Below are 11,201 nucleotides of genomic sequence, written 5' to 3' on the forward strand. Positions count from 1 at the left end.
TGGGACCCCCTGGGGGGTCACAAGACCATAAGGTTATTATGCATGTTATTAAACTATTAGAATTACTGTGTTTTATACAGAACCTGCATAAGCTAAAAATCATATTTATTAGTTACATAAAAAAAACAACATGCAGATAAAAAGCAATCAGCCTTTCAATAGTTTTTCTATTGGATTGCGACCTCTGAGGTTATTACGCTACATTAATGACATGCAATAGTGTTAGTTGCAGCAGATTTATTTTACGGCACAATGTTAAACTTTGACACCTTTACGGCACTCACGTGCATTAAAAATAAAGGCGACAGCTGAACAGAGGACGATCTCAAAGTGGCGGGCTCCAATAGTCCTGTACTGTAACAATTGTGCCCACCATTCTTATTAAGTCAGGTTAATATTAAACTAAACAAATGAATAACGACTATAAAAATGATATGGTTGTTAGACTGTTGCACTTTTTTGTGTTGTCAATTAGCTCGTTTATATAGTTCCTACAGGTGTGTGTGTGCAATGTTTGTGCTTATAACCACCTCCAAAAATAGTGGGGATTGTGAGTCACTGGAATTGCAGAGTTCAACACTAAGGATCTTTTAATAGATATTGGGTTAGTGGTTCAGATTTTTACTTGTCCTGCCAAAATTTTCACTGGCCCCAACAACAACAAAAAAAAGTTATTTCTTAGCTGCACTTTAAATAATGTGTCCAAAATATATTTAAAATGTTAATAAATGTGTAATGAGCAAAATTCAATGTTTTATGCAAACAAAAAAGCAGTTTTATAGTTCTAAATTAAAAAAAAAAAAAAAAAAAAAGATGGCTGACTTGCCAAACTTGTTGGAAAACTGCGCAAAACATCACTTCATTTATTTTGTCGTTTTATACCAGGGCCAGATTAACCAATCGGCATTTTGGGCACAGGCCCAGGGGCCCATGTGCACTTGGGGCCCCTGCAAGGGGGGGGGAAATGCAGATTTTGGAGTGTCTATTCAGGCTAAGTGCAAATAACGCACCTCGTTCGAGCTATTTGAGCGTAGCTCGTAAAGCGCATGGCAACATGTTTTGACACGATCGATCAATCACCAGTTCGGACCCAGCGTCAGATGAACTTTTTTTTTTTTCCCCATGACATGTCAGATTGGAAATACATTAATATATTTAATAGACAGGAAATATTTTTGTTTAAAAATTAAAATAATGAAAATGTGATAGTCACAAGTGGCTCAAGGGTATTCAGTAAGATTTAGCCTATTTTATATGTGTATAAACAGCATCTAAATAGTTATTTTAAATATTCTATAAACAGTTACTTCCCACCTGGTGTTAAATGTTAGCGACATCTTAATATAACTAATTTGTATTTACAATGAATACCCTTTAAAATATTTATTTTAAATATTGCTTCAGTGAACTTGAACAAGTATACTAAAAACCATAAATTTTCCCTATTATTAGTTTTATTAGTGTTTTTATCAATGTGTGCTATAATGCTTTAAGTAAACTCTGAAGACTATAAATATAAGTACTCTACATCACTTATTTTAAAAATGCGGGCAATACATTATAGATTCATTTTATTTAAAGAAATTATATTATTCTTATTTTTTTAATTCAAATATAGGGGTGCAGCTGGGTAGGGGGCCATACAAAACAATGTGCCCAGGGGCCTCTGAATTCTTAATCCGGGCCTGTATTGTACCCACCTAAATGTCTGCTTCCAAGGCATTAGAAACAGATGTTTTCTTTTAGTCTCATAATTTGATGTTTCCGCCATGTTGCCGTCTCTTCGTTGTTACCTCGTTACGGAAAAACATAACGTGCTCAAAATATCCAATCATAGGATATTTTTATAGGATATAGGATTATTCAATCAAAGCAATATGGTGTTTACGACCTCACAGAGAATGTAGTATTTAAAGGCTACAAAGCACAAACTCTTTCTCGGGCAGTCCTTATTGTTGAGCCCTGAATTTTCTTTTTTTGGGCAGCTGAAAAGTTTGGGAACCTCTTTTTAATGTACAATTCACTCTATTAACAAACCATTTTTATCTTATAAGACTTTTATCTCAATAATCTACTAGTTAACTGCTTATTAATAGTTCGTATGGTAGTGGTTGGGTTAAGGTATTGAGTAGGATTAATGTTGTAGAATATGATTATACCTTGTAAGTGCTAATAAACAGTTCATATCTTAAAGCTGGAAATAAGCCAGTAGTAAATTAGTTACTTAAAGTGTTCATTGGCAAGCAGTTTCACTATAAATACACTCAACACACTCTTAATTAGAGATGCTTGCAGCAACAACCACAACAACAACAACAACAACATGTCTGATTTCCCAGCTGAAAAAAAAGAGCTTAAACCAGGCTGGTTTTAGAGGGGTTTTGGCCATTTCCAGGCTATTTTCGAGCCATTTCCAGCCTGGTTTTGGCTGTTCAGGCTGGAAAATGATCAGCTAAAACCAGCTTGACCAGCCTGGTTTAAGCTGGACATGGCTAGTCTGATTTTAATTGGCTAGTCATCCCCCATAATGGTCATCTACCATCTCCATAATGGCCAAAACCCATCTAAAACCAGGCTGGTTGACTAGCTAAAACCAGCCAAAGCTGTTTAAGCAGTTTTTTTCACCAGGGTTTAGAAAATATTTAGCCTAATGTTTGAAAAAAAAAAAAAAAAAAAAGCTGAAGAAGATCTCACAGAAAGTTTATTTAGCATCCTCAGCTCAAACATTTTACATTGTTTAAAATGCAGTTGCTCGTTGGACTTCAGTTCTTAATGTTGACTTTTGACATTGATTTAACATTTTATTACGAACATTAGAGACCATTTGTCATTTACAGCTCATTTATTTTTATTTCTTTGTCCTAATCTGATCCCATGCCTGCTATAGTCGATGTACCGAATAAAGTCCCTACTGAAAAAAACAGCTTAAACCAGCCTAGGCTGGTTAGCTGGTTTTAGCTGGTCAACCAGCCTGGTTTTAGAGGGGTTTTGGCCATTTCCAGGCTGGTTTCCAGCCATTTCCAGCTATGTCCAGCTTAAACCAGGCTGGTCAAGCTGGTTTTAGATAGTTTTAGCTGGTCATTTTCCAGTCTGACCAGCTAGACCAGCCTGGAAAAGGCTGGAAACCAGCCTGAAAATGGCCAAAACCCCTCTAAAACCAGGCTGGTTAACCAGCTGAAACCAGCCAACCAGCCTAGGCTGGTTTAAGCTGGATTTTTCAGCAAGGGTGGCCACAGTGGGTATAATCACATATTTCAAACATTGGCTAAATGTGTATTATGTAAAAAACGTTTGCTGTAAAACGTTTGTAAAACGTTTGCTGCAATGTTGGCTTATTAAAAGTTGTTAGCGGAGATTATTATGCACAGTAGCCATCTTATGCGCTATCCCTTTAAAAGCTGAACAACGTGTGATGTCAAAAAGCTGTAGTGACAGTTTATTTCATTTGAATAATGAAAGCTGAAAAGAGGTCTTCCGTCAGTCACATACTGTATGATGTGTCCTTTCCTTCATTTTTGACAATATATTTATTTATCTAGGCTACCTCTACGAGGAAGAAGGAAGTTCGCGCCCTAAAAAAGTGTTGTGAAAATGCAAATCAGCTCTCGGTAAGCCATGTGAGTATTGTTTATTTCCTTGTCCTAATCCAAAGGAATGTGATTTCCTTTCTTTGTAAAAGGAAGTTAAGCACGAAAAAATAAAAGGCCAAAAGCCAAAGCAAATGCCTTGTTAAATCCTATCGCAAACACTTTGTAATGTGAGGAGAAAATCTGTGAGGTAAGCATGATACTGTGTATGTACATACAAACGAATACGTTATAAGCTAAATAACTTACATATTGAGGTATAATGCTGTCGTTTATCAGTCGAAATCAATGATATCTTTCCTGAAAGATAATACTGGGAAAATGATTGGAAAACTGCTGATCTCAGTCAACCTCATGATTTACAGTAAATATGGGCTAATGTGAACACGACAGAGGAAAACGCTAGAAGAGATTGATATTTTCCTCATGTGACTCACTGTTTGAACGTCAGTATTGTCTGCGTTCAGTTGAGCGTTTCTATGATTTGCATTAGCGGATATTGGCAATACATATGGCAAGCCGTTTTCACGTTTAATTTATAACCTATACTGGTATCTATTTTCATGTTACTTGTACTTATTTTTTAGATACCAACTTACTATCTTTTCCATTAAGTACTAGTAGTGATTCGTTGGATACTGGTGAGCATCTAGTATCTCTGGGGGCCCTGCGCCCCTGCTATTACCTTTTAAATACAGCTACTTATGTATTAGAGACTAGTAATCATTCAATAGATACTAGTACTTATGCATTAGATAATCTGACGTATTTATTAGGTACTAGTGCTTTTTAAAATATGCTTACTTATTAGACACTAGTTCTTTTTTACTAGTACTTGTTAGATACTGGTACCTATTAAATAGATACTAGTACTTCTATATTAGTAGTCATTCATTGGATACCAGTGTTTACAGGCCCTATGGTAACATTTCGAAGGAAGTGGTTTTGTGTGGTGGACGAAAGCAAAAAGCGTGGGGGGTAGTGGATAGCGGATGTAAAGGAAGAGCGGGGGGTGGGAGGTTATGTTTGTGTGGGGAAGGGGGTCGGTGGTTGTTGTCGTCCGGTGGGCCCCTAATAGTATCTGTGTGGGTGTGGGACCTTATAATCATCCTAATTAACACATCAAACCCTGCATTCGAGTGGGGGGAAGGAGTGTCGTGGACGAAAGTGAAGAGCGGGTTGGGGAGGGTGTCGCGGTGGAAAGTTGAAGAGTGGGGGGAAGGGTTTCACAGACAAAAGTGAAGAGCGTGGGTGTGGGGTGTTGCTACTACCATTGCTACTAGTAGTAACTTTAAAAGATCATGGCTGTATCCGAAATTGCCTACTACTCAGTAGGTACTGCATTTGAATTGAAATAGTAAATTGAAACTGTGTCAGTCCAGTTTTCAGAGTTGAAGTTCAGTTTAGATCAGTTCAGTGTGCTTTAATTCTCACTGCTGAAAGTCCAAACACTGTAGAGCAAATCCATCGATGCGTAGCTCCACAAGTCTCAGCCAAACAACTTCACCAATTGACGGAAGTGAAGGAAAAAATACCTTGAGAGAAACCAGGCTCAGTTGGGCAAGACCATTTCTCCTCTGGCCAAACTTCTTGTGCAGAGCTGCAGTCTAGGCGCCGGAGGCTGGAGAATGCTGAACGTCCATCGTGGAGAACTGCAGGTGTGAGTAGGTCACCATCGGGTGATCAGGCTGGCCCACGGGATCAATGCGAAGACTCGTCTGTCACTGGGGTCTTTTAGGAATCAGTCTCATGCTCTCCACTGCTCCATGACTGTGACAGCGTCTGCTCAAGATATGGCCTGGTCCAGGATTATGGATACCTTGGCATCATTACTCGGCCATTAGTTCATTCTGTACAGTGTGAATGTGAGCGGTATGAATGAAACTTGGACGTACTACATCCACCATTTTGTCATGATACCCACGTCAGTTGCGTAGCTTCACTCCCATTCATGAATTCTCTCGCAGTGCATCATGGGATATCGTAGCGTCCATTGGATGCGTACGTTAGAATCTCACCAGAAGTAGCTGGTCAACTTGGTTCACATACTATTTTTAGCATACAATATAGTATTGAAGTATGCGATTTGGGATGCAGCCCAAACATGTGTCTAAAAAAAATACTAGTACTAATAACTAACTACTAGTATCTTTTTAATAGTTACTAGTATCTAATTTGGACCAGTATCTATTTAATAACGACTAGTATCTATTAAATAGAATAAGTGAATAATAAGTACTAGTACCTGTTATATAGATACTAGTATCTAATGAAGAAGTACTAATAGCTAATGGATAAATACTAGTATCTAATACATAATTATTAGTATCTTTTTAATAGGTACAAGTATCTAATGAATGAGTACTTTTATCTAATGAATATGTACTAGTACTTTATGAATAATTACTAGTATCCTAAGTACTAGTACCTGTTATATAGATACTAGTATCTAATGAAGAAGTACTAATACCTAATGCATAAGTACTAGTATCTAATACATAAGTACTAGGATCTATTTAATAGGTAGTAGTAAATAATAAGTATTAGTAAAAAAAAGAACTAGTGTCTAATATATAAGCACTAGTAACTAATGAATAAGTACTAGTATCTAATACATAAGTACTAGGATCTATTTAATAGGTATTAGTATCTAATGAATGAGTACTAGTATCTAATAAAAAAGAACTAGTGTCCAATGAGTAAGCACTAGTATTTAAAGAATAAGCACTAATATGTAATGAATGAGAACAAGTATGTAATGGAAAAAATACTAGTACCTAAAAAATAAGTACTAGTACCATGAAAATAGACACTAGTACAGTTTATAAATTAAATGTCAAATTGGCTTGCCATACAATACATGGCGTGTGTGTGTATAAAATTCTATGGAATTTCAACACCGCTTCTTGTGTATTGGCTATATTTGGCTTATTTCAAAACTAACTGATAAGAACGTGCTTATCTTAACTCTGGTATTTCAGAGAACAGTCAGTAAAATAATGCAGAGTAAAACACAATTTTATTGCAAAGAACAAGTTGGTAATTCATATGCATTTCTGTACAGTCTCATTCATTTGTTTATATATAATCTCCTCACGTCCACAGAATGTTATACTGAGGTAAGGTTTTATATTCCCACATTCGGACTTTATTAATATAATTTCAGAGAAGTATTCTTTGCAAATTCTAAATTGTGAAATCGTATTAGCAGCCAGTGACTATCAAAGTGCACCATTGTTCAGAGTCAATTAAATAGTTTGAATGTTGTTTTGAAGTCAAACTTATATGCTATTTCAGATCCTATTTCAACATAGAGTCCATGTCAAATGTTGCCTGTTCAAAAATGAACGAATGTGCAAATATAAAACCAACTTTACCTTACTGTAGGTTTCATGCTTAACTGTCTTTAAAACCTTGAACATTTTCATACAAATACCATACATCGTACACACACCGTAATCAGTATACAAACGAGTGACTTGTTTTAGAACTGTGCATACATTGCAAGCATTTTCCTTTCATAAACTGTTAAAGCATACAAAACATGTATAATTTACAGTACGTTCTCAGAAATAAAGCTATGAGAGCTGTCACTGGGGTGGTACCTTTTCAAAAGGTATACATTTGTACTTAAAGGGTCCATATTGGTACCTCAAAGGTGTAAATTCATTCATTTTCCTTCAGCTTAGTCCCTTATTTATCAGGGGTCGCCACAGCGGAGTGAACCACCAACTATTCCAGCATATGTTTTACGCAGATGCCCTTCCAAACGCAACCCAGTACTGGAAAGCACCCATACACACTCTTTCACACACACACTCATACACTATGGCCAATTTTGTTTACCCAATTCATCTATAGCGCATGTGTTTGGACTGTGGGGGAAACCGAAGCACCCGAAGGAAACCCACACCAACACGGGGAGAACATGCAAACTCCACACAGAAATACCGACTGGCACAGTCAGAACTCGAAGCAGCGACTTTCTTGCTGTGAGGCGACAGTGCTAACCACTGAGCCACCGTGCCACCAAGGTATATATTAGTACCTAAAATTTCCAAGAGGTACACATTTGTACTTTGAAGGTACTAGTACGTACCCAGATATTAATAAGGACTTTTAGTTACAAACCTGTACCTTTTAAAATGGTTCCACTCCAGTGACAGCACTCGTACCTTTATTTTTGAATGTAAACAATCCATTGTTTCAAAGTAAAATAATGCTTAAATGTGATATAGGGAATGTTTGATTCTGCTGCTAATTCTTTAAGCTATCATTCGACTTTTTAAACCACTAGCAGCACTTGGCATTGCACTGTTTCCTGTGCCAACTGCAATTAGGCTTCAGAATTTGTCAAAGTTCATTTTTAAAGATTATTATAATGCATAAAAGTTGTTAGAATTCTAACCTTGAAGCTTATTTTTCTTCAATTAACCTAAATAATATTGGGGTTTTGTTGAGGGAGTCACCACTGCAGCCGTACAGTGCTGTGAGAATAGAAGCAGTTGTTGTGATTCTTACAGCTGTTGTGAAAGTGCTGTTGAGTCTTCATCTTTCCTAACCTGATTTCACCAGGTAGGACATGATCCTGGAACAGCATCTACGTTGATCCTGGAACAACATTCCAATCAGCCAATCAGAATTAGGGATTTGTGTACCGTTAAGTTTACGGTTAATCTGTTTAAATTAAAATTGCTATCCAACTATTACTCCCCTCTGATTTTGGGAATAATTTACAGTTATGGTTGGGTAGGGATTAGGTATAGATTACATTTTTGAACAAAAATTATGTTCCAGGTCGGCGCAATAGCCTAGTTGTTAGCATGTCGACATATGGTGCAGTAGCATGTCAGGGCGTCCTGAGTTCGAATCCTGGCTTGAGGACATTTCCCTACCCCCTCTCTCTCTCTCCAAATTTGCTTCCTGTCTCACTGCTGTCCTATCTAATAAAAGCCAAAAAAGGCCAAAAAAAATATGTTCCAGGATCAACATAGCTTAATCCAGGATCGTATCGTACTCTGCAAAATCATGACGTGTGTTGAGTCTTCGTTTAGAGTTTACTCCCAAGCCATTAACAATTTACTGAACGGTACAAACGCACCATGTCCAGGGTCACTGAAAAGAAAGAGAAAAATAAATAAAAAATATCAGGAGAGAAAGCAGAACACTCAATATAACATCATTTTTAAATCAACATTTTAGTAATAGGTTGCTAAAGTTGAGTTATTTACAATAAGATGAGCTGAAACCACTTGTATTATTTTTTAAAATGTTCCAAACCCAACACAGGCTGATTGGAAACACGTGCTTCAGCTTACTTTTTTTGTGAAACCACAAAATATACTTACTTAAACTTACATTTGTCTGAAGTTTAAAGGTAAAATGAACACTAGGGTGCAGTATGATGGTAACAGTGTTCCTTTTAACACTAATGATATTAATAATCCCTTATTATTGACAAATAAGGTATTATTTCCATGCAGCTTTTTGCACAACACCAAAAAAACCACACATAATTATTTAACACTGTCTATGATTTGTTATGAATACGTTTGCGTCACCGATCTATCTTCATGTGTACTTTTCTGCTATTTTTGTACGGTGTTGTGCATGTGCTGCAGAGTGCTTGGATTCGAGTCCGGGTGAAGCGCGCTTCAACAAAATAGAAAAAGGCAATTCAAAATCAAGCTAAAACTACGTGTTTGTAGTGCACTTTTCTTTCCCACCTGTTAAAATGTACCCTAAATAACGTATTTCTAACGTAGACAGCGCCCTCTAGTGGATTTGATACACAATGTACAACAAAATATGTCCTATGTAATGTATTTCAGATTAGCTAACGTAAACAGCACCCTCTAGTGGATTTGTTATGCAAAACGTGCAATGAAATACCTGGAGCAACCTATTTTACATACATGATGCATATATTTCCAATGAGCCTGGGCTGAATATTTCATAATTTGTAGTTGGTAGTGTGTATTACAAATCCGTCTGAAATGGAATTGGACATCTGTTTACTTTTGGCAACGAGACTGAAAATAATGAGCTTTATTTGATTTTTGATGCAGCAAGTCATGCCTTGTGTATTTGGTGTAGACAAGCTGTACAATCTGTCAATCTGTCACCCAAACATGAAAAGTCTGTCATCATTTATTCACCCTTCACTCGTTCCAAACTGGTTTGAGTTTGTTTTTGTTTTTTGTTCTGTTAATATTTTGAAGAATGCCAGAAATTTGTAACCATTGCCAAATTCCTTAGTGTTTGTTTTTCCTTGGTTATTGGACTCAATAACCTTTAAGTCAAGGGTGAGTAAATGGAGTAGAAATTGTCTGGCCTTTAGTGTGTCCAGACAAGAAGGCAACGCCTTTTTAATTCAGTTTTATTTTAGTGTTTGTTTCTGTTAGGTCTATGTAGTCCAAACCTCCAAATCCAGACACAATATCAAAAATGACATCGCTAAACAAACAAGATATTTCTGATAAAATGTCTTATTTTCCAATGAAATAATAATATTAAGTGCTTCTTGTTTGCTTCATGACTGCTGTATGTGATAAGTTACATATATAATGTTTTATAGTGTTTAGCAGCAATGTTTGGAATTTATTTTGCTCCATATGAAACTACTGATCATTTGCATTTGAATAATATTAATAATATTAATTAATATTAATTATAATATTAATAATAAACAGATAATAAAATAAAATAATATAAACAACTAAAAATATTTGTTTTGGTTTATAGTAGTTAACTTGCATTTATAAAATAACAAATTCCTCTCATTTGCATATACATTAGTCAACATCAATTTTTCTTCAGCTTAGTCTCTTATTTATCAGGGGTCACCACAGCGGAATGACCCACCAACTCCTCCGGCATATGTTTTATGCAGCGGATGCCCAGTACCCAGTACAGGGAAACACCCATACACTCTTACATTCTCACACACACACACACACACACACACACACACACTCATACACTACCGACAATTTAGTTTATTCAATTCACCTATAGCGCATGTGTTTGGACTGTGGGGGAAACCGGAGCTCCCGGAGGAAACCCACACCAACACGAGGAGGACATGCAAATTCAAAACAGAAATGCCAACTGGCCCAGCCAGGACTCGAACCATCGACTTTCTTGCTGTGAGGTGACAGTGCTAACCACTGAGCCACTCTTCTGCCTCAGTAGATAAGATTTGAAGGGCCATTTTGAAAAAATGTTTAATTCATTTTTAATGACTACTGTAGTTCACCCTGATAAACTAAAATAACTAAAACTGAGTTTGAATTAAAACAAAAGCTTTTTATTTATTAAATAAGAGCACAAGTTTGTTCTAATAAGTAAATTGGAATTTTTAAGCTAATTTAAAATGTATCATATCAATGGGACTAAAATACATAAAAAGGTAATTATGTTGTCAGAAATTTAAAGGGAACATATTATGTTTAATTTCTTAATTTAATATTATAAAATACATCTCTGATGTCCCTATAATGTGTATGTGATGTCAAAGTACCCCAAAAAATTTTTTATACAACTCCTTGAATCTGCCCCTTTTAGGCTTTGATCCAAATCTGCTGACTGTGTCTTTAAATTCAAATGAGATTA

The sequence above is a fragment of the Danio aesculapii genome, chromosome 16, assembly GCF_903798145.1.
Source record: "Danio aesculapii chromosome 16, fDanAes4.1, whole genome shotgun sequence".
Classification (NCBI taxonomy): domain Eukaryota; kingdom Metazoa; phylum Chordata; class Actinopteri; order Cypriniformes; family Danionidae; genus Danio; species Danio aesculapii.